The sequence below is a fragment of the Chinchilla lanigera genome, unplaced genomic scaffold (assembly GCF_000276665.1).
Source record: "Chinchilla lanigera isolate Chin_1 unplaced genomic scaffold, ChiLan1.0 scaffold00110, whole genome shotgun sequence".
Classification (NCBI taxonomy): domain Eukaryota; kingdom Metazoa; phylum Chordata; class Mammalia; order Rodentia; family Chinchillidae; genus Chinchilla; species Chinchilla lanigera.
Genome location: NW_004955511.1, coordinates 2791776 through 2815395, shown reverse-complemented (window position 1 = coordinate 2815395; position 23620 = coordinate 2791776). Strand labels below are relative to the sequence as shown.

At 46.0% G+C, this 23620-nt stretch overlaps 1 long non-coding RNA gene across 1 annotated transcript; it reads right to left on the bottom strand.

Annotated features, from left to right (window-relative positions):
- Positions 1 to 17199: 17199 nt before the first annotated feature.
- On the bottom strand, positions 17200 to 19204 carry LOC102024597. The gene is made up of 2 exons (XR_264420.1): positions 19121 to 19204; positions 17200 to 17416 (listed from the first exon to the last, which is right to left on the bottom strand). It is a non-coding gene; the product is annotated as an uncharacterized LOC102024597 (long non-coding RNA).
- Positions 19205 to 23620: the final 4416 nt, after the last annotated feature.

The following is a 23620-nucleotide window of genomic DNA, read 5'->3' as shown; positions in this document are numbered from 1 at the left end:
GAGCAGGAGGCAAATGGAACTGATTTTCACATATAACTTCATTTTCTTACTTATGAGTTAAATTTTAAGTCTCCTTGAAAGCTGTTTTTAAACTTTGGTCCACCCGGGGTTTAGATTCCCTTGGTTGCCAGGTAGCTGGGAAAAGAAATAAAGCTCCCAGCTTGCAGGGCTCCTGAGGGCCTGGCTCAGGCCAGCTAGCAAGTGACAGCTCCAGGTGACAGAGCCCGGCCCAGGCTGAGCCCTAAGCCCGCCGTCTTCCCCCACACGCCCTCCCCAGGGCGGCGCCTTCTTAACACCGCATGGATCCGGTCACGGAGGGCTCCTCTCCTGGTTCCAGGGGCTCCAAGCTGTGCGCGCTTGGCCTCCTGTGCTAGGATCAAGTGCAAGAGGAAGCAGGGAGAGGAATGGGCAGCCTCTTCAGCCACACACACTGCAGAGACCCAGCCAACCAAGCCAGGGAGACTGCAAGGACGGCAGAAAGGGACCAAGGGGAGCGTGCCTCTGTGGGCTTCTGGCTCCCGCTCCCCAGCTGGGAACAGTAGCCCCCGTGCTTCCTGTAACTCAGCCACGTGGTGGGTGAACAGGTTCCCGGAAGACCCCACGGGGTGCTCTGCCAGGCCCTGCTTCCGCTGCTTAGGAGCCACACGGTCGCCCAGCTCCCCGGGGAAAGGAAAGCCTAGCGGGTTGGACTCCAGTGGGACTTAGGCGATGGAAAAGCTGCACCAGAACAAGCAGGTTGATTGTGACTGGGCTGAAGGGTTGTTTGAGGTGAAAGGGAGTCTGAACCCCCAAATGTCCCTCAGCAATCTCACTCTGTGAGCTTGAGTAAAACAGCAGAGTTCTGTGTGATTTGCCTTCCTCACTGAAAAGATGGATTGCTGTTTAAAAGCGCAATGACTCCAGGAAAGAGCTCGTGAAAGACAAACACACGATCACAAGTTGGGAAAACTCCAGAGAAGGTTGAGTTATACTGCAGTCAGTGCCGTTGCTTTAGATCTAATGACTGAGGACACTTTCCACGCATCACCCCCTGCATTTATTGGCTCTGTCCCTACCCGTCCCAACGTGGAAGCAAACGTCCTGTACCCTAAGATCTCTAGCAGAGCCACTCACCTGCCCTCAGCTATTTCTCCTAGTCTGCCCTTCTCTGGGTAGAACAGAAAGACCAAACACACTCAGAACCTGGGAGGCGGCAGCAGGGGGGGCAACTGGATCCCAGTGTGCAATGGAGACTCCAAATTCCGGGATCGCAGCTTCCGTGGACCAAAGGAAGAGAGCCGAGGTCCACCCTTAGCTGGGGTGGAAAGGGAAGGAGCAGGAGTTACCACTGGCTATAAAATGACTCATATTCCACTCCGAGCCTACTGAGGGCACCCGTGGGATCATGCCCCCTTGGGGGGTCAGAGCTCTCAGACAGCAAAGGAAGATCACAAATCCTGAAGGATTCTTCCCCAGAGGGTGTGCGGAAGCTACACAAGAGTCCCAGTCCTACAGACTGTCAGGATAATCAGTGAGGACAAGTGGCCAAGCAGGGAAGATCCCAAGCCAGCTGGCCTCTTTGCCAAGAGCCAGGATAGAGTGACGTTAAATCTCCAAAGTTCCAGGTGTGTGGAGGAAGCCCTGCAGCCTTCCTGTACCAGAGTGGGCAAGCCAGCCCCAGTGTACCTGCCCACTCCTCACCCCCGTGCCTGGAAGTAGTCCACTATGACAACAGACAGCCCCGAGGCTGGCCTGCCCTTTAGACACCCTAAACGCACAGCATGGTTTCCTTGAGGTCCTGTGACTTGGCTCCAGCCTAAAAGGCTCCGGTACTTGTAGCTTGTCTTCTCCCACCGAATGGTAAAGCTCTTCCCACGTGTCCTATTTGCTGCATTCGAAAAAGCCCAGTTCAGCGTTGCTCAGTGTGGACTTAGACTTGAGCCCCTCAAAAGCCTCCTCGTGGACGTACAACCTTGAGCAAGTCACCCCTCTGAGCTCATTTTCTCATCTCTGCTATTAGGAAGTAATCCTACTGACACAGATGTGCTTAAAGATAAACAAGGTACCAAAGGTGAGGGGTGCTCCAGTCTGACAGCCGATGCGTGATGTTATGCTGAGGAACTTCCGCCTGCTCTGGGCAGGAAGGGTGTTGAACAATGTCCTATCTGTTAGCCAAGTAATTAGACGTTAGTGGGTCTGGGTCTAAACAACATGCTTTGTCAGCTGTAGTCAGTAAAGACACAAAGTCTTCATTGTATAACACATTTATAATGGTGTGTTAATTAGGTCTTCGACCTACGGTGACCCACAGAACACAATGACATTTTAAGGTTGTACACTGTGCACATTCCTTCTGCTACCTGGCCACCTGGGTGTCTGTTTCTAAAACAAGACACACAGCATTCCTGGGTGCCGTGGTCTATGCGCACTGATACCAGATAAGGGCCCGTTCTTTAAAGCCTTTCCATGGGCTGAGACCTCCTTTAGATTCTCACACGATTAAGGGCTCTGCAGGAATGCTGATCACCTAAAGGGAGCAAGGAAGACATTTTGGAGATACTGACATCCCAAAGTCACCCCTAAGAGAAATGTCACCCTAGTTCCCTGAACCCCAGGTGCTACTTTCATGGGCCTAAGAAGGAATCCAAAGTCGCACTCAGGGCAGATGCCTCTGTGGCCCGCCCGCTTCTCCACTGAAGGCACGAGGCTCCCTATTCCCACTCAGTGCAGACTCAGACGTCCGCACTCCCTGGGTGCCTGGGCTGAAGTCTTTCATCAAGGGCTCTGAGACTCAGGAACAAGGGAGTGAGGGGCCAGTCCCTCGCTGGGGACCTGGCTTCTCGGTGACGTTGTCTACGTTTCTACTCAGTGGAGGAACCGCTTTTCAGCTGTGGCTGCATCGGACGGTGTCTCCTGCTGGGCAAGGCGGAAGCCCCCTTCTGCCCTGAGCCGAGGCTGAGCTCCAGCGGCTGGGAGGACAGGACGAAAGCCAAGCAGAACCGGGGCGCGCTGGGAAGCTCTCAGACCAGGCTCCCGGCTCCGCCTTCCGCTTCTCCCCTTTCCCTTCCCGGGCTCTTCCTCTCCCTTCTGTCTTTATAATGTAAACTCTGCCGTTGCCCCAGTTTTACAGCACAATGGTCCGGACACTGAGCGATTGAAGGCCGGTTCCCTGCCAGTGAAGGTGACACCAGAGGCTGCGAAGGATCAGATTCCTGTTGTTTTCCTCTTGCCTCAGAAATCAAGTACTGCAGGCCAAAAACCAGGACATCAGGGAGGGAAGGCAGAATCAGCCCTCACAGAAGAAGGTCAGGAACTGAAAAGCAAAACCCCGGGGGGCCTGCGCCGTTCCTCCAAGGAGGGACTAGATCACTACTTGTGGGTGTAATTTTGATAGAGCACGAGGATGAAGTGAACAAAACCGACCGCTGTTCTCATTCCTAACAGGAGGCTCGGTCTTCTCACAACGATGTTTCCAGCCTTGACGTTGTCCACATTCAAAGTCCAGCACAGTATTTCTGTAGATGTTCTTTTTTATTGCATTTTTATCATGACATCATTCAAATTTATACTCAGAAAAAAACACAATGAAAAGTTTATACCCATTACCCAATGTTATCGACTCTTAACCTGTGATAATATTTAATATCCTTTCTTTGTAAAAATATGATAGGTAGATGTTAGATAGCCATATAAAAATAAAATAAAGATACATACAGTTGTGATCCTGTTTATTTTCAATCCCATCCCCCTCATTAGAATTAATCAGTACTATAAATTCAGTATCTATTGTTAAACAGCAAGTTTTTCATCGCTATGACAAAACACCTGAGATAAACAACTTAAAGGAAGAAAAGTCTTTGAATAGATTATATTGGGCCATTTATTTTTTTATTTAAAAGTTTATTTAGACGTAATTACATTATTGCATTTTGGGTTTCCTGTTTACCGCCCTTTGCTTCCCTTATCCATCTTTAATGTGTGTTCTCTTCTTGTGAAAGTGATAGCTCTTGCTTCTGTGATTTTGGTAGCTATCCTGAATTTGTAAACTGCACACTTAAGCTTTTCTGGCAAGGTTTACAGTTATTTCATTTCTTCCAACTGCAATAAGATTCCTGTGTTTTAAGTATCTTGCATCTTGAACAGCTTCTCCACCTTAATACTGTTTGAAGAAATTTTAACTTGTAGACTCTAGCCATTCATCAAAATTTTCAGCACATTTCATCACTGTGTTCACTAGAACAACCCGTCTATTCCAGAAACAGGAGAGAGCAGCCTTTTAGAAAACACTTGGTTTGTATATTCCAGATCTTCTCCCCATTTTCAAAGCAAATTTTAATGGCCTTAATATTTATATAGTAAACTCTTTTAGTGTTTGTATCTCTAAAGTTATTTTTATTTAGCACTTTTTCTTGAATAACAGTATAACTAATGGTAACATTATAGGTCACGATTTTTTTTCTCTAGCACTGAGCTTAACTATCCCATAACTTTCTAACCTCTATTGTAAGAAACAAGCCTGGCATGGTAGGGCCTGTAATCCTATCCTGGCACTTAGGAGGCTGAGGCAGGAGGATAGCTGCAAATTTGAGGCCAGTACGGACTACACAGCAAGTTTCAAGCCAGCCTGGACTACATAACAAAACCCTGTCTCAAAAAAAAGTAATATTTTAAGAAATAAAAGGAGAAAGAAAGAAAAACTTGCAGCAAGGACAGGCTTTATTATGATAAAGACGCGAGAGGGGCTGCTGGCCACAACAGCAGTTCTCCTCCCCACTGAGGGAGCTTTTGAGGAATTCAAGGGAATGAGGAAGGAGAGGACCTGGATCTCAGCATTGGGTCTTTCAGTCTGTGGTCACTGGTCCATCTTGTTTTTTCTCTAGATTTCCAGTTCAAGGGGTTGAATGCCCCTGAGTCTGGAATGTTTGTACAGTAAACAGATGTCATGGGTTTCATAATTACAGGGCACAGAAGAATGTGGTAAGGGTCACAGCTCACAGGAAAACGCCCATTGGGTTTTCCTTTCATCTACTATTAGATAAGAAGTTCTCTGTCATCTTCCTGTGTTCTTCTGATAGCTTTCATCTCTACTCTGTGTTCCAGTCTGAGTTCCTATATTCTATCTTCCAATTCTCTAATTCTTTCTCTTCCTACATCTGACCTGGAGTTCATCCTCTTCATTATATATCTGAACACTTTTTTAAAAATAAGTAACATATTCATATGGCTCAAATCCAAAGGTCACAGGGGGTGTTTCAGTTACTTTTCTTTTGTTGCTGAGACAGAATATCGACACCCAAAGTTGAAGGGGGAGAGGCTTATTTACATCACAGTGTGTAGAGGTTTCAGTCCACAATCGCTGGCTCCAAGGCAGGGCAGTGTATGGCAGAGGGGCAACAGTTCATGGCAGTGGAAGACAGCGAAAGCAACATGAGCAAAAAGAGAAAGACAGTCTCTTTCTGCCCCTTTTTATCTCATCCAGAGTGCTGGGCTTAGGGTGGTGTCAATCCAATCTGTGGACTGCTCCAGCAATCATTGACCCTTAATCCCAGCACCCTTCATCCCAGCACTGTGTTGCAAATCAACACACACTCTAGACCCAGCCACCCCTTAAAAAGCCCATCTAAAAGTGTGTGAGTCTTTGGGAGAGATATCCACACACAAACCATAACACAGGGTAAGTGAAAAATTAGCCTCCTACTTCTCCAGTGTTTTCTACACATATGTGTTGGCAGATTTTGGGGTCCCACAGACTCTTTTCAAGGATTCTTTTTTTAAATTTTTTTTTCTTTTAAAGAGAATGAAAAATAACAATAAAACTTTAGAAATGATACAGAATTTCAAAAAACAAGGTGATAGGAATTCAACAATTGTTGATATACTGCGTATTGTTGTCTTCAAGGGTTCTTTCCAGGTTCTTGGTGTTCTGAACCAAAAAAAGGACAAGATATATACAGAGTGGGGGAGAAGCTTTACATTTATTCAGGTGAGAAACAAGTAAGCTCTCCAGAGTAAGAGAAGCTCACAGTGCTCACAAGGTTCATGGTGGGAGTCTTATATCCCTCATTCTTCACCCCATCATCAGACCTAGCCTGTCCTATCAAAAACCTACTTGATTTTGAACCAGAAAAATTGAAGACAGCACTTTCTGATTGGTCCCAGGTGCAGTTTGTGAACTGTGCTCTGCACATGTCCTGGTGCTCTGGGGTGGACAGGCCACACCCCCTGGGATTGACAAGCCACACCCACTTGTCCTACCAGTTTACCCTACCCTAACCTCCTGTCTCATATGTGTGGCAACACACACACATGTTCACACAGACACAGGCACACACACACGTCCATGACAGAGTCTTTTTTCCCCTTTTTTGCATAAATTTTTGTATCTTCTAAAATGTTCTGCTTCTTGGCTTTGTTCACTTAGCAAAATATGGAGAGGATAATCTTACATTATAAATGAGGATCCTCATACTTGAATAGTTGACTAAAGACCTTTGTAGTGCTTCATCTTATGGATGAACATGAGTAATTCAGAAGACCCCTGTAAAGACTGTTAAAATAATTTTCTTTTGCTGGGCATGGTGGCACATACATGTCATACTAGCACTTTGGAGGTTGAGTCAGGAGGATAGCCATGAGTTTAAGGCCAGCCAGGACTACACAGGGAGTTCAAGGCCAGTCTGAAATACATAGTGAGACCCTGTCTCAAAAATAATAATAATAATAATTCTCTTTTAAATGCCACTATGTACATCACTGTGAACTTGAAGTGTTATCTGCAGAATACACCCCTTCAAGTCAAAGGATTATAGGATTATATTCTTACAAGTAAAATGCAGACATTGTGATATGTTTATTAACCATAACTTATATTTGAATTGAATTTTTATATGTATTTAATTTTTTAATTGGTTCCCAATACCAAAACAAAACTGTTTTAATTAAGATACATACACATAGTGTAAAATCCAAAAGAAAAAGAAGGAAACGCTAGATTGTCATCTATCCTTCCAGAGTCATTGCATGGTTATATAGGACTTTGCATAAGATTTCCGTTATCCAGCCAAGAAGTGTTTTCTTCTGCATTGGAGTTTACAGAGAGAAGACAGTGCATGCTGTGCTGTAGATGAAAGGACAAACCGGACTGCAGCACCATCATTCACATTAGAGAATACTTTTCAGCCGCTTTACAGTTCAGTCTCCACCCAGCAGGCTCATCACTGGAGACACGGGGTAGAACTGATGATTCCTCTTGTTTTCACAAGGTCTATCAGCTAATCTGGATGGTGCAGGTACAAAACCTGCCTTGTGCTTGACCACAAATCTCCGGGCCTTCTCCAGGCTGGACTGTTCTCCTTACTGTACTTACTGCACGGTGATTACCCTCAGTTGCACCCTTGGATCATTTTAGGGCTTGTTTTCCCTCTCCTCTGATTAAATCTCCTGCTGTGTTCCATCCATTTCCCTTTACGGGTTTACGCCCTTATGGCTTTGGAGCACATCCTTCTATAGCTTCTTGAAAAAGGGGGACATGGGAAGTTTCTTTTCATTTTGTTTATATTTTTGAGTCCTGAAAATTCACACTTTAATGATAGGTTGGCTAGATGGTGAATTCTCGATTGTAAATACTTTCCCTACAGAATGTACAAGGCATTTCTCCAGTTTCATCTGTGCTCTGATTGAGATTCTGAGACCGTTCTGATTCCTTGTCCCCTGAATACATGTTCTTCTCTCCCCTCTCCTTCCCTCCCTCCTCTCTCCTTTTTCCCCTCAAAACACGCAGTGCTTTTTGTGTTGCTGACAATGGCCATTCTGATTGGGGAAAGAAGGAATCTCAGAGATTTTGTGTTTGAGTTTTTAAACTTTCCTCCCCTATACCCCAAACATTTTCCACTTCCTCCAAGGCGCTCTATTCATTCTGTTTTCTGTGTCACAAATTTTAGATCCCTTTTACATTTCTAGAAATCTTTTCATTGGAATACATACACATTTTAAGCTAGTTTTGGGGGAAGGTGTCCGTGGGCCAGAACATTTTCCGATCATATCTGGAGTCTCTCTCTCGATTAATAGTAAAAGTGGCCATAGGCACAGTTCTAAGAGGATGAGCATGAGTGGTCACTTGAGCTTTTCTACAGAGCAACCTGACCTGGTATTTCTTGGGGCATCCAGGGCCTGTATCTTTAGGATTTTCTTCCTGGATGATCACATTTCTCACAGAAGAATCTTCCAGACTCCTGCTGGAGGGAAAAGCTCTGACTACCAGCATTCTGCAAGCTAAGAGGGAAGACTGGAATCTGCATGAAGTATTCTTTATCCATGCTGTCACTTAATACCCTGGCTTTTAGTACAGCTGACACACCCTGAACTGTGCCTGGCGTACCCTCTGCCTACTTTATTTTACTGCTTCCAGAGATAAACTTTAAAATATCCCTGGGATGAGGGGAAGGAAAAGCAGCTGTGAATGAGACAAAGGAAGCACTAATACAGTTTCCCCCAGACAGCTTTCAGCCACTGCTTAGTCTCCACACTCAAACCAGATCTAGAGGTTTCCAGAATTGCTGGGTCCTGAGACGCACTGGGTTCTCAGCCTAAGCTGCGTTTTACTCCATTTCTTGAGACCATAATACCTCAAGGCCTGGCTATCCAGGGTCTGTTGGTCCATGACCACCCACCCATCTTTTTTCCAGACTTCTAAATATTATTGCCATTGACTCTTCACCTATTCCCTTCATTCTTTTGTGGTCTTACTGTGCTTTTGAAAGACAATGTACTAAGCTGGGTGTGGTAGATACACTGGTAATCCCAGGAGGCTGAGGCAAGAGAATCTTGCCTCAAGCTCAAGGCCAGCCTGGGCTACAGAGTAAGACCCTGTTTCAGAAAAAGAAAGAAAGAAAGAAAGAAATCAAACAACCATCCTAACTCCACATTCCATATTTTTTAATTTCAATGACTACATTTTTTATGTTCAGATTTTCTAACTGGCTCTTTTTCATATCTCTCCGTCTTGTTTTCAGTCTGTTCTGTGATTTTTTTACTGTTTTCCAATAGAGATTTCAAATTCATTTATTTTTTTGGAACAGTCAATATATTTATTTTAAAGTCTTGTCTGATCATTCTGTAAAAAAAAATTAATTTCCTCTGAGGTGAATCTATGTTCTAAGCGCTGGTCTGTTGAGTCTTCTATTTAATACTAATTTTTATTCATCAGTTTCCCATTTAGTACACTGTGTAGCGTGTATTGCGCTTAGGGTGCATCCGGTCTTAGAATGCGCTACAGCCGGGCCAGAGGGTTCAGTAGGTACAGAGGTCTTTAGGGGATCAACAGGAAGGGAGAAACACAATGAAAAGGAAAAGACTCTCCAGCCAACAGGGGGAAAGGATTAAAAACAGAGAAAGATGATTGTCACCAGCAAAATGAAGCTTCCCTCCTTTCTAGCAATCTTCACCCTGTACACAATAAGCAAAGAAATGTCGGGCCACAGAGACCTAGAGACACTGCAGGAAGACAGTGCACACGGCTCCCAGGCACTCTGGGGTGCGCTATACACTCTGAGGGCGGGACCCACCTGTGCTGTGCGCAGCTGTGCGCCTAGCCCTTGGTGAGCATTTAATGCTTGTTGAATGAATAGGTGAAAGGCGCTCAGAAGCAGTTATGGTAGATCGCAGTTACTGTAGATCCAGAGAGGTAGCAAATCAGCAAAGGGGATATCCTCCCAGTGCCTGGGGTTTAGTGCAACTTCAGTTCAGAACGGGAAGAATCAAACCAAATAAACGCATGTCCAGTGTTGACATAGGAAGGGCCAGAGTAGCTGCAGTCGGCAATCCGTCTTTACAGCTGGGAAACGTGAGGTCTGCACCGTGTGGTAGTCCTCTGGCAGAGCTACACAGGTGAGGAAACACTGCTCATCACATATGTGTGTGAAACAATGTTCTCAGCCCATTCAGTGAGCCAATTCAGTTGGGAAGCAGGACCCGAATCTCAGATATTCCTGAAAGTACTAGGAGAGCAAATAGGGCAAGCAGGAGCAACCCTCAAACCCGGCTGCGAGGAGATTTAGGAGCAAGCTGTGTGGATGACAGGGTTGTCTGCTGGTCCCCAGGTGCTCGGCAGGCACCAAGCACCCCAGGTCTTTCCAATGAGTGCCCGTGACGACAAATATCACCTGCTATGCACACACCGATGGGGACCCCACCTCCCTGGCTCTGGTCCCCAATCCTGGTGTCTATAAAATAAGACCATGTCCACTGGAATATTTTGGTTGCAAGCAACATCAAATTCAACTCAAGCTTATTCATTCAAGAGCTCTGCTTTATGGTCAGCTATGACTGCAGGGTCCTGCGGGTGTATGCTAGGCTCTCAGCTCAGTCTGTTTCCTTCCCCTCTGTTCCACCCACCTCTGTGTTGGCCTCATTCTCCACAGACCCTCTCCCCTTGGTGGCAGGTGGCTGCCAGCTGCTCTGAACCCACAGCTCTCCAGTCCTCCGTGGGAGGTGGCACCTTGGAGGTCAGCACTGGTCAGGACAGTGGCCAAAGGGGCGTGCTGGTCTCCCTCCCCTGGCTGACAGGCAGGTACCGCCCTGGAGCTGGGGAGGTTCCCCAGGGCTGTGGGGATTAGGGCAGGTGACTTCATGTTCAAGGGTTCCGAGCTTTGTTTCACTTTAATACCGTCCCCCTCCTTTCCTTCCACGTTCTTCCTGCACAGGTGCCAGAGAGTCCCAGGATGCAAGTCTTCAAACACAAACGTGCAAAGAGAATGAAGTGCACCACTGCAGGCTCACACACAGCTGTAAATGCAGCTTCTTTCCTGTGTGCTCCTCTGCACACCCCTCCCCACTCTGTCCGTGCCTGCCACTCCCAGACCTGCGTGTCTCCACTGCAAACAGTGCTGAAGCCCCTTTCTACCAGAGAGCTCTGTCTCTAGCCCGTGGCCAGTAGGTGATGGCGGAGGGGAGGCGGGCTGCTTCAAGCACATGTCAGGGCCTCTCCGGCTGCTCAGCCTGCCTTGCTCCTGCGTTCTGCCTGCCCTTGGAAGGCACCTGCCATCTCGAACGGGTGCCTTCAGCTCGGGGCTGAGGAGGAGAAGGCTGTGGTTCCCTGCAGGACATCTCCCCCGCCTCATCACTCCTTTGTCCTCTTCACCACTTCTCCCACTCCACCTACAGAAATTTATACTTTTCTGTAAAGAACCAGGACTGTAACTGTGCTTTTATGTCTGAAATGGGAGGGAGAAAGGTGGAATCAAGAAGAACGTCATAAAGAAAGCAGCCATTGCAATGCTTTGAAAAATGGTAGGCATTCCAGTTTCATTTTATTCAAAAGAAAACATAGTTAAAATTAGAATAAATCTGGGTCCAAACCTCGGGTACATCTCTTAGTGTTAATGCAAAGATGCTAATTAACTGTATCACAATATTAAGCGTGGTGTCTGGCAAATAATGTTCTTCAACCTAATGTGGAATAAGCACTAATAAGTGGGACCCATGGCCACATCCTCTCATGTGTTTTCTGAAGCATACTGCTACATCCTGTCCCGTGAAGGCGACTCAGTAGCACTTCCTTCTGGACTTGCTCTGAGTCCCTGTGGGATTCAGGGTCTGTAGTGGTCAGCAGGGAGCAGAAACTCCTCAGAGTACTGTAACACCCCACCTGAGTGGCTGCTCTTGAACATCAATCAGTGAGGATGTTTATTAATCCCTACTATTTACTCAGCACCTGGGAGGGCAGCTTGTAAAATATGGAGAGGACTCGGTGGGAAACTTCCAGACTACAGAACATAGAGTGTTCATTACAGCAGCTTTTCACCGGATCAGACCTGAGCAAGTCAAGAGAGGGCAGCAAAGAGCCACGGGGCTGGAGGAATCTAGAAATCTTAGGGAGAAGAGTCACCATCTCTGATGAGGTCTACACCTCAGGAAGCCAGACCAAGGATCAGAACCCCCAGAAAGGCATCCTGGCTTGGCCACTCCCTTGCTGTGCAAACTTACATACGGCACATAGCGTCTCTGGTCTGTTTCCCGATCCCTAACATGGGGATAATTCATCCTAGGTCTCCAGGATGTTGTAAAGACTGTTTACACTGGAGGAGTGGCTGAGTTCTCCAGTTGTGTCGCCTCAGAGCAAAAAGGGAGACTGGGCAAACCCTAAGCAGTGAGCTGACACTGGGGTTATATAAACGAGGTTACGTTAAATAATAAAGCGTTTGTCATAACCAAAATGTAGGTCATTTCGCGATGGTGCATGTATTCCCTTGGTCCTCAGATGCAGGCGAACTGAAAGGCGACTGAATTAAAGACCATGCATTCTGTTCACCAAACCCCACTGATTTCCTCCCTTCCAGGGCACAGGGAAGATTGCCTGTAGCCTGCAAAATGTGAGCAACGTTGGCACTTTGGGGCTGAAGCCATGGAAAACCCCGCGTGATCCTCAATCTTCTCTCCTCTTCTCTTCTAAAACAGAAGTGCCCATTAGCCAAGTCCTTCTCCCATCCTGCTTTTAGAATTTTGTCGTGTCGTAAGAGATCTAGGGTCTGTATGTCACTGCAGCATAGCTAGAGGTCTCCTAATACAGCTACAGAAAAGAAAAAAACCTGTCAAGGCAAGCATGTATTATAATATTAATCTAGTAAGATAGAACTTGTAGCCAAAAGTATACTACATTTTACAGCATGATTCCATATTGATTAAAGCTATCCTCCATCAAGATGTGCTATGATACCTTACGAAGCTAAGCACATGACTTCAAAATTTTATAAAGAGAATCTGTTGGGGGAAATGACATCCACAGCAAGAGAGCGGTATGGGAAATCAGCAAAGAGGTTTGGGCAGAAAAGTGGCACGGCCTGGCTGAGATTGTAAAAGGGTTACTCTGTCTGTTGAATTTTTTTTTAATTTTAGAGAAAATAGTACAAAAATAAAAGAATAATAGTAAAAGATAACAATATGTAATATAACAACCACTGTTAGTCTCTATCATTTGGTTTGAAACCCTGTATCATTTTTAATGTCCTTGCTTTGTGTTGTTTGTATTTTACCACGTCTGTTGAATTTTTTAATAGAGCCAGAAGGGTAGGGGCAGGGGCAGGAAGACTGGTTAGGTGGGTATTTCAGTAACCCAGGAGGCTCAGGGGAGAGGTGAGGAGAAGCAGTCAGCCCTGGACACATTTGGAAAGTGTAGGCAACAGGGTTTCTTGATTAACGATGGGATGTGAGGTTAAGGGAAAGACGAGACGTTAAGGTCTTTGGAAGAGTATGTTTGGTTTTAACTCTAACAGAAAATTTCCTTTTAGACATACCTAGGTAGAAAGCTCAAGCAGTAAACTGGATCCATGAGACCGCAGTTTGCAGGAGAGATCTGGACACAGATACACATTTGGAAGTCATCGCTATATTGATCGTACCTCAGGCAGGCAGCCCGCCTGAGAGCTCCGGGCTTGGGGAGCAGAGGTGGAGAAGAGCAGCTGCCCGAGAGCTGCAGCCTGGGGGTTTCTGCACCGAGGTTAGGGAGATGGAGGTCAGGGACACAAGGGACAGAGAAGGAGCAGCCAGTGGCGAAAAGGACACCAGAGGAATGTGCTCAGTGGGGACAAGTGCAGAAAGTGTCTTAGAGAACCTGCTATCAGCTGTGTCCAACACGGCCAATTACCAGTGAGACAAACCTGAGTCCTCATTGGATTTAATAATACAGAGTCCGGGACAGATCTTGGAAGAGCTAGCTGGCTTTGGTGGAGTCAGAGGAGTGAAAATTCATTGGCGTGGGCTCAGAGAGAACGGGAGGGAGAGAACTGGAGACCAAAGGCATGAACAAACATTTAGAGGAATGCGCTAAGCTCTTCAGAGGCACTGCTGTCAACTGGCGCAAAAAAAAAAAAAAAAAAGCATCAAAAAAAAAAAAAAGGCATTGGCCGGTGGGGAGAGAGGAAAAAGGTAATGTGGCTTCTTTTTGTTTTCCAGCTAGAAAGAGTAGCCCAATGTTTTTGTGGCTGTTGTGGATTTGTTCGGCCTTAATTGTACAGTGAAAGGTTCCTTGTTCCCAGAGCTTCGATTCCAACAGAGAGAGAAAATATGAACTCATGGCTATTTCAAAGAAAACACCTCACCCCACATGGCCAAGCGCTGCCCCTACGATAGGTGCAGCCGCCCCCAGCCATTCCTGCTGGTACCAACCCCCGTGGCCAACAGACCACAGAGGAAGTAGTACGTAAAACACTGTCTCATCACCATGCTGCGTAGTATTACGTTATTTTTCATTATCACTGCTGAAAGAGCTGAACAATACATGAGATTTATAACAAGAAGCTGCATCCCTGACCCACTCCTCCCTAAGTCCAAGCTGACTTTCAAATCAGCATTTGTTTCTTCTCTTGCTTACTGTGACAGGTACAGATCACATGTGCACTGATTTTTTTTAGTGATTTTTCAAGATTTTAACTTCAGAAAACCAAGACTGAGCTTTTAACCTACATATCACACCCATATTCCTGTATCCCTCTCTCTCTCTCTCTCTCTCATCCTCTTAATAAAGTTATATTGAGGTCTTTCATTAAAATTAGTATTCAGTGTTTGCATTACTAGCTACATGACTCATGTGATATGTTGTGATCACATCTTTTTTGAATGACTTTTTGTTTTTCCCAAGTTAATAATTGCCTTAGTTTTTCATTGGCTTAGCATTCTATCTACCTACAATTAATGTATACTTAAATTATCCCTAAGTATTCCCAAGCAGCACTAAATGCCCACCTTTATACAGGTACATCCAGTAGTCCACTTGTTCAGCATATTTCCCGGAGACACACACCCTGGGGCCCTACGTGGTCCTCCTCCTCCTCTCTGGATGGGTGCTTTCTTTCCCAATGCAATCGCCCTCAGGATGGGATTCCTTTCCCTCTCTCCTCTTTGGATTCTCTTTTTTGTTGTATCCGGGATCCCTCTTTCTTGGTTTCTTCCCTAATTTTGTCACTTTGTCTGTAGCTTCCTTCAAGGGCTACTTAACAGGGACATTTTTATGATCTGACACATCTGAATCATTCTTTATTTTAAATTGCATTAGCTCAATTGTTCAGCTCAGTGTAGCATCAGAAGTGGACGTCGCCCCTTGTCTCAGTCTTTTGAAGACACTGTCACATTGCCTTCTGGCTGGGAAGGGGGCTCCAGATGAGCATCTTGTATTTGCTGTTTTGCCTCTATTAGCTTTTATTATGCCTTGTAATCTGAAATTTTACAATCACGTGCTTTGAGACAATTCTCTTGTCATTTATTCTTCCTAACTGGGGAACGCCTAAATCCTGGGAATTCGGCTCTTTTTGACCTATACATTTTTCTTTAGCATCTGTGATCATCTTTTCCTCTCACATCCTGTTTGTTCTCCTGGAATTCCTGTTCGTCCTGTCTTACATTGCTTTGCCTCGCCTCCTCATTTTCTTACGCTTTACCGTCTTCCATCATTTTACTCTGTATTTTGAAGATGCTTTCTCAATTTCATCTGGTAAATTTCCCATGAGTTTTTAAATATTCTTATTGCACGATTAATATTCCAAAGCCTTTCCTGCTCTTTAACCCTCTTATTGCGTAATACCCTGCTCCTGTTCACGGATCCAGCTTGTATCCACTGAGTCGGCAGTAATCACTGAGCACTCTCACTGTCGGTCATGAACACTGGTCGTGGAAAAATGGGTGAGACGGAGTCCCCGCCCGGACCCCGCCTGCACTGAGAGATGACAGAGGCACGCACATAATTAGTAGACACACTGCCAGATATGATAGTGTGACAAAGAAGAACTTTGTTGAATGAGGTGTGGAAATACGAATCTGAAGCTGTGGGGAGCAGTCATTTCAGGCCTTTCCTCTTGTGTTTCACATATTATAATGTTTTGAAATTGGTGCATTTTCTCTGGACCATTTTCTCCAAGTCACTTTGTTGTTTGCTGCCTGTGATTTTTGCCTTTCAGTCTCGCCCCTTCCCCCAAAAAGCTTGGCTGGCCGTCTTCTCACATGTAAGAGTGAGGCACGCCTCGGCACACCTCGGCACTCCTGGGCGAGGTTTCTTGGCTATTGACCATCGGCAGAGGGGCACCAAGAGGGGCGTGGCCTTTGAGGGTGTGGAGATCAGCAGTGCCCTCCCCTCACTGGCGTCTCCCCAAATATGATTTCTCCATTGGACCAGGCTTTCCAGGGGCCAAATATGCACCAGCAGCCTAGAGCATCTTTCGGGCTTTCACTAATCACTATTTTTAGTCCAGAATCTGGCTACTGCCCTCCACCAGGCGTGGTGTGCATGCTTCCTAAGACTCTCTGGTTTCACTTCTACCTAGATAAAACACCTCTGATCTTTTGCTGGGGTGATCACGCTTCGTCTGGACTCCACTTGTCTTCCTGGTTTTCTCCTCCAGTCTGCCTTTGCCTGTAGAGCTACCTTGTGTCTAGAGCTCCTGTGTCTTTGGGGAGATCCGCAAAGCTTCTCGCCCCCCCTCTGAGGGCTGTAGGAAACAGCTTTGATTTCTCACCTGATCTGTTCTTATTCTCTCTCTGATTCTATTGTGAGGGTTTTTTTTCCCTTTGCTACTATTTCAGTAGAGTCAGGGAAGGTGACACCTATAAAATCACATGCCCAGTCCCCCATATGTAACCAGAATAACTCCTGGTAGTTGCTCTTCCTAATTGGTGGTGATAAAACAAAAATAACAATTCTGACTCATTAGGAGTGTTATCTGGAGTTTACTGCTGGGCAAAGCATGGAAAACCTGAACAAGTCTAGAAGGCTGTGGTCTTATGGGACAAAGTCTTTGGATTAATTGTCAAAAATAACTCAGCACATCAGTGTAAGCCTTGAGGGTTTCATCACACATGAGCCAATGCTGCAGGCGTGTTACCTGTGGGGTTGCTCAGGACAGCCCCATCCTGACATTCTTAATAACTATTAAGCAAGAGCTCCCACAGATTGCAGAGCCAGTTCTGAGTGTACAGAAGCCCTGGGAAGACCAGCTCAGCAACCAAAGAAAATCAAGAGCAAGATATGAAAAAGCAATAGCCATAAAGTTTACCCAGGAAACAGACCGCCTGAGTTAAACAATTCATTGTTTTCTCACGTCAAGATTAACCAGTAGTAGAGCTCAACTCAAGCTACTGATGAGCTCCCAAGTGCATTCTTGGTCGTTTCTGGAACAGTGTGACCAACATTAGATTTACTAGGTTGGGTGCAAATAAGACACCTGAGTCACCCCAGCAAGCAGTCACAAGTTTACTTGTTTCTCTGCTGCTTCTCATCAGTTTCTGAGAAGCAGTTGTGCTGGTTTCTTTTTCTGTGGTGCTGACCTTGCTATCTTGCAATCTTTCACGCCCTGCAGGCTCAGGCTCTTGCGTGGGCAAGTCTGCATGCACAGACCCAAAGCCCAGCTGAAGCTTTCTTATTTTTACTCGCTATCCATTCCTCCTTCTTCCTTACCTGCAGAAAACAAACATTTTTGTGAATGTGGCAGCAGCATGCCAAGCTCAAAACTGTATGTCAGAGCCTCTCTTACAGGTTGTCCTGAGTTTCGGCCAAGTCACCTCGAGTGGATGTTGGCTACAGGTTTCCCCAGCAGGAATGTTTTATTTACTTATCCCTCTTTTTGTGTCTTGTTCTCTCTTCTGCTGCCTGGAGCGCCTAAGTGACAGCTAGTGCTACAACAAGCCACTCAACAAACATTTAGTTAAAGAGTTATTTGTTAGGTGCCAGGCATTCTCCCAGAAATGGGTATACAGCAATAACAAAATCAGTGTCCTTGCCCTGGTGCTGTGTACATTCTAGTGGAATCACTGCCAGGGTGCAGTGAAGCAAGGAGGCTCCTAGCAGCCTTGATTTTGATATTTCTGAGCACTTGGACCAAAGACAAAACCCTACCTGAGGAAAATAAAATCCTGTTTAGTCAGTCTTCCAGGTACTTGCAATCAAACACATTCCTAAGCAACATATTTCAGCTGCAGAAAAATTCCTTATAGTTAAGACAGCTGGAGGACACACGGTGGAGTAAGTTTCTCAGCCTCAACACCCTGACATTCTGGACCAGACAATCCACTGTTCAGGCATCCTACTGTCCTATGTCTAGCAGCAGAGCAGACATCTACCCTGGAGACTACCTACTCCTACCCCAAGACATGACAATTAAAACCCGTGTCTCACACAGAAGGAAGACCACAGAGGCAGGAAACTTCCATCATCGAGTCAAGAAAAAAACCTCAAAAGGAAACAAGCCTAGGACCACACTGATCTTGGATGTCTAGCCCTAGACCTGTGCTGAAATTTCCATTGCTTAAGCTGCCTAATCTGTGACACTTTGTTCTGGAGGTAACTAACACATATACCCTGTGACCTCCTTAGGGGTGGGGGTGATGTTTTGAGTTTTACCTAAAGCAGACATACAGGGAATGAGAACAAAATTGATATTTATCAGATTCATACCCATATATCAAGCCTTGGGTTAGGCAGGTATTTCATGTGTGCAATCCGACTATTCTTCCAATGATACGGTGAAGTGTAGATACTACGGTGCCCATTCTATAGCTTAAAAACTGAGGCTGAGAAGACAATGATAACTTAGTCAATGTGTCTTCTAAACGATGCCAGGACATTATCTAGACATTGCCAAATGTTCCCTAAAACTCAGCATGTCCCTAGCTGAGGATTTTTGTGTTTCAGGCACAAGGTTGGTGGTGCTAGCCAACCCAGATCCGGAGTATCTGGGAACAACTAATTACTTCCTCCATCACTGGAAGAGTCCCCTGTAACTAACCTTCCCCTGGGGTACTGGCTGGCCTCCAGCCATCCCGGTTGACTGAGAGCTCAGGGCCACTGGTCTCTGAGTGTCTTATAACCACCCGAATGCCCAGCAGTGGCAACTGACGTCAGCCTTCATGAGAAGACTCAAGAGCACTCTCTCACATACTCAGCCTCCAGAGCTCCATGCACAGCCAGTCTCACAAGTATGGGGTGTCAGAGAAAGAACTGCAGTACCCTGCACTGTAGGCAGCTCCAGCCCACTCTCCCAGAGCAGGATGAGTGCCTCTGAGCAAAGAGCCTCCTCTGGGTTGAAGCCTTCGGGTGAGACACAAGCATCCTTCTCCCTCCATGTCCACCCGGGAGGTCAGTCCACGTACACTTTCCACCGACCTCATCTCCGGCCAACTTCGCACTGGGCCATCTCCCGGATCCTTGACCGGTCAGAATGCTTCTGGGACTTTTGGGACGGCTATGACAAAACACCATAGATGGGATGAATTAGAAGTAACAGAAACTTATTTCTCACAGTTTGTGCGGCTAGGAACCCCAAGGTCAGTTGCTGGCATGGGTCAGGTTCTGCTCTGGACCACTGGCTGCTGATTGTCTTTGTGCCCTGGCTGGGAGAACGGACACGAGAGCTCTCTGGGGTTTCTTCTCCGAGGGCACTAATCTCCGCCCTGGGACCCAACCACCTGTACAACACCCCACTTCCCACCTAACACCGCCACTTGGAAATGAGGATTTCAGTAGATGAAGCCTGGGAGCCGTGGACACGTGAACCACAGCAGAGCCCAATGCCAAATCCGGGGTAGTTTTCCTCCCTGCAAACCGACCAAACGCCTCCTATCTCCTACAAAACATGCTGAGTTTTAGGAGCCTAAAGGCAGAGCTGATCCACTTAGCGCCTCTACCCCCTGGGGATCCTTTCTCCTGGCCCAGCGCTAATCAAGCCCAATGGCTTTCAGATCATCCAGTAAATAGGTCAAATAGGCGCTGAATTTCATTCTCACTGGTTTGCTAGGAACCATATCAGGATGAGTAGTGTGATGCATGTGAATATGTCAAAATTTTTTAGCCCCTGAGGCCCAGCTAATTGGCATAAGGATATCAGAAATGGCTTTGACTGGACAATTTACAGTTTAAGGTATGTGACTTATCTGAGACCACCAATGTAGTGATTGATCCAGGCTAGGATGACCAAGGGGTGTGAAAGCCCTGGTGACAGTGGTGGAGAACAAGGTATTCATGGTCCAAAGAGTCACCCTATAGATCGCTTTTTAATTACAAAGAGAAGCTGGGAGTGGTGGCGCACGCCTATATTCCCAGCACTTGGGAGGCTGAGATAGGAGGATCATTGTGAGTTCAAGACCAGCCTGGGCTACAGAGTGAGCTCAAGACCAGCCTGAACTGCATAGGAAGACCCTGTCTCAAAAAGACAAAAAAAGAAAAACAAAAAATAATAATAACAATTACAAAGAGAAGAGATACCTAATGGTAATGCAAGCTGGCAGACAGCAGCCTAGGGAAATAAATTAATGCCACCAGGAATGGGACTGATTGGCATTTGTGTCTCTGGGGTGTAAAGAACACATTATCTTATAAAGAACACTATTAAACCAACTGGGAAAACTTTATCTGAATATATATTGTAGGGTAGATGACATGTCAATATTAAACTTCTTCAACATATAATTGTAGCTGTATAAAAGCATGTCCTAGCTCTCGGCAGAATGTATTTAAGCGTAAGACATAATAATGTTCCAACTTGCTGTCAAGAAGTTTGGGAAATAGTGAGTCCAGGTTAACCTGAACTACATAGAGAGACCTTGTCTCAAAAAAAAGAAAAAAAGTTTGAGAAAAGATATATGCTTGTCAACAGATAAATGGACAAAGAAAAAAATATATATATATATATATATATTTAAGAAGTGATCAAATATTTTGAAGAAATGAATTTTTTAATTTTTTACCGTAAATGCCACCTAAAATACTCCCCTCACTTCTAACACACTTATCCCATCACTCCTGCCACCTTCTGAAGCCGTTCAGGAAGTCCTCTTTCCTGAGTGTCTTTATAAAAGGATCACAGATACTACGAATAACGCTGTTGCTGAGCACCACCCAAGGGAGAGGCAGGCTCACAAAAGTGCTACTGTGTGTCTTCACCCACCGTCCTCACCAGGTCTGCTGCTGCGTGACTTCTGGCTCTTCCCCAAACGCAAAGTGACCATGAAAGGCACACATGTTGGATTGATTCAGGACATCGAGGCAGCCAGGACCGTGCGATGGTGGCAAGAATGATGGGATAAGTGTGTTCAAAGTGAGGGGAAGGATTTCGAGAGAGATTCGTGGTTATGTGTCTTTTACTGCAATAATTTGTAACATTTGAACATGAACCACATATATCAGTCTTTAAAAGGCAGAGATGCTGTCACATGCTACAGTGTGGATGAACTGGAAGTCAATGCGCTAAGGGAAAGGAGCCACTTGCAAAAAAGGGTAAGTCCTGCGTGATTTCACTCGTGCGAGGTATCTAGTCAAAATCATAGAAAAGAGCGAAGGCAGTTAGCTGACGGGGCTGGAGCGGAGAGGAAGGCGGCATTAAGGTTTAACGGGCTTAGAGCCGCAGATTTGCACGAGGAAGAAGTACTAGAGCTCTGAGGCACGATGACATGCATGCACCTAGCACTATGGAGCTACACACTTAAGCGGTTCAAATAGTACCTTTACTGTCACATGCATATAACCACAATTTTAAAAATAAAATTTGACATTATGTGTGCCTGTGTCTATAAACATATGTATACATTCCTTATTGAGAAAGAAAAACGGGCGAAGTCAATAAGGGAAAATGTTAATAATGCTAATAATAAGTATAGTAAACATTAAGCATTGTGAAGCTAGGTGTCTTTATGTTATCTTTTCAGCTTTCGAAAAAATGAGACAGTGGTGATTCGTGAGTTACTTAGAATCCTGCGGCGAGGCCCACGGCCAGTCTGTGAGGACAGCTTGTTTTCAGATGAAGGCAACATGGGCCGGGGATGTAGCTCAGCAGCACAGCGCCTGCCTGGCAAGTGCGAGGTCCTGAGTTTGAGTCGCGGTACAAAAAAAAAGTTCAAATTAAGGCAACAACCCTGTAGGGAGAGGTGTTGGGCCCGTGGGCTTCTGCTCTGTGGAGGGTCTGCCCATCCCGACTTCCAAGCCAGTGCCGGCAGCACGCCGGGCTGTGGAGACGGAGCCCCCTCCACTCCAGACAGCTGCTTGGGCCTCAAGGGAGAGAGGCCTGTTCGCTGCTGGCTTCTGGTCCACAGCTTGCTGGGATCCACACCCCACCAGCAGGCTGTGTGGGCGGAGAGGTGCAGGGCCCCGCCGGCACCTGCTTCTAACACCAGTCACCAAAAATAACCCGACACTCGCGTCATGTCCTGGGCAACAACAGGACGGCAACTGTGGAATGTGCCAGCTCAAGAATCCAGGGAGGCATCGGTGAGGTCATGCAGGAGGAGAGGCTCCAGAGGCAAAGGCCCATGTGTGGAGGAGGAAGGGGGGGGAGGGGAGGAAGAGGATAGGACCAGGAAAGGGAGGAGGAGGAAAGCGAAGGCAGGGAAGGAAAAGAAAGGAAAGAAAAAGAAATCCCCTCTCTCTGGAATCTGCGGGGATATATTCATGATGTGCCTATATACACACACACAAAACTCTGAAAAGGTAGGCAGCCAACTGTGGTTACTCTTAGAGCGTATCTGAAGGTAAGAGTAAGGTTTTCATTTTTTAATACTATTTCCTCGTAGATTATATAAATTGTCCAAACAGGTCTGTTGTATTTTGATATTTTTTCAGGAAGAAAAATTAAAGCCATGAGCTCTTTAGAGAGGGCCATCCCTTGAGGGAAAAGGGCAGCTGCTAACACTTGAAACAATTTCTGGTTTAGATGCCAGCAAGGGACAACTGGCGGGCCACATGGGGCTGCTCCCGGTTTTGGTTGGTAAAGTTATGCTGGAACCCAGCCGCCCCCACTGTGCTATAAACTGCCCTGTGCTGCAGTTATGGAAGAGCTCACATAGCCTACAAAGCCAAAAACGTTTGTTGTAAATGTGCCAATCCCTGCTCTAGATTCTTATTAGCCTCCAGCGTGGGAGTTGTACTGTCCACAGTAGATCACTGACCCACAATGTCAGACTTGGAGAGGCAGGGAAAGGAAAATGTTAAATTCCTTTTATGATACCTGAAAGTTTGAATCAATAGATGTCACCTCATCATAAAAATTGTCCTTATTCACCCAATGTCAGCAGTCCCTAATGCAATCCTGTCCATTATTCTTTATTTCCTCCAAGAAGTTATCACCTTTCCAGTTTATCATTCTCCTTGCCATCATGGAAGAATATGAGCACAGGGATCTTCTCAGACTTGTTTATCCCAATATCCCCAGGGCCAAGAACACTGCCAGGCACAGAATGAGTGCTGCACAATATTGGGTGGGTGAGTGGATGGATGGATGGACAGGCAGATGGAGAGATGGGTGGATGGATGGATGGATGGGTGGATGGAGAGATGGAGGGATGGATGGATGGATGGATGGATGGATGGATGGATGGATGGAGAGATGGATGGATGATGGATGGATGATGGATAGATGGATGGAGAGATGGATGGATGGATGATGGATGGATGATGGATGGGTGGATGGATGGATGATGGATGGATGATGGATGGATGATGGATGGATGGATGGATGGATGGATGAGTGAGTGGATGGATCTGCAATTCTCTGGCAAATTTTTAAAATCAGGGTGAGGAAAAGAAAGATGTGGTCAATAGCAATAGGAAACAGACTGTAAGGATAAACAAAAAAGTAGCCAATCTATGAGCATATTTTAAAGCTACAAACTATAA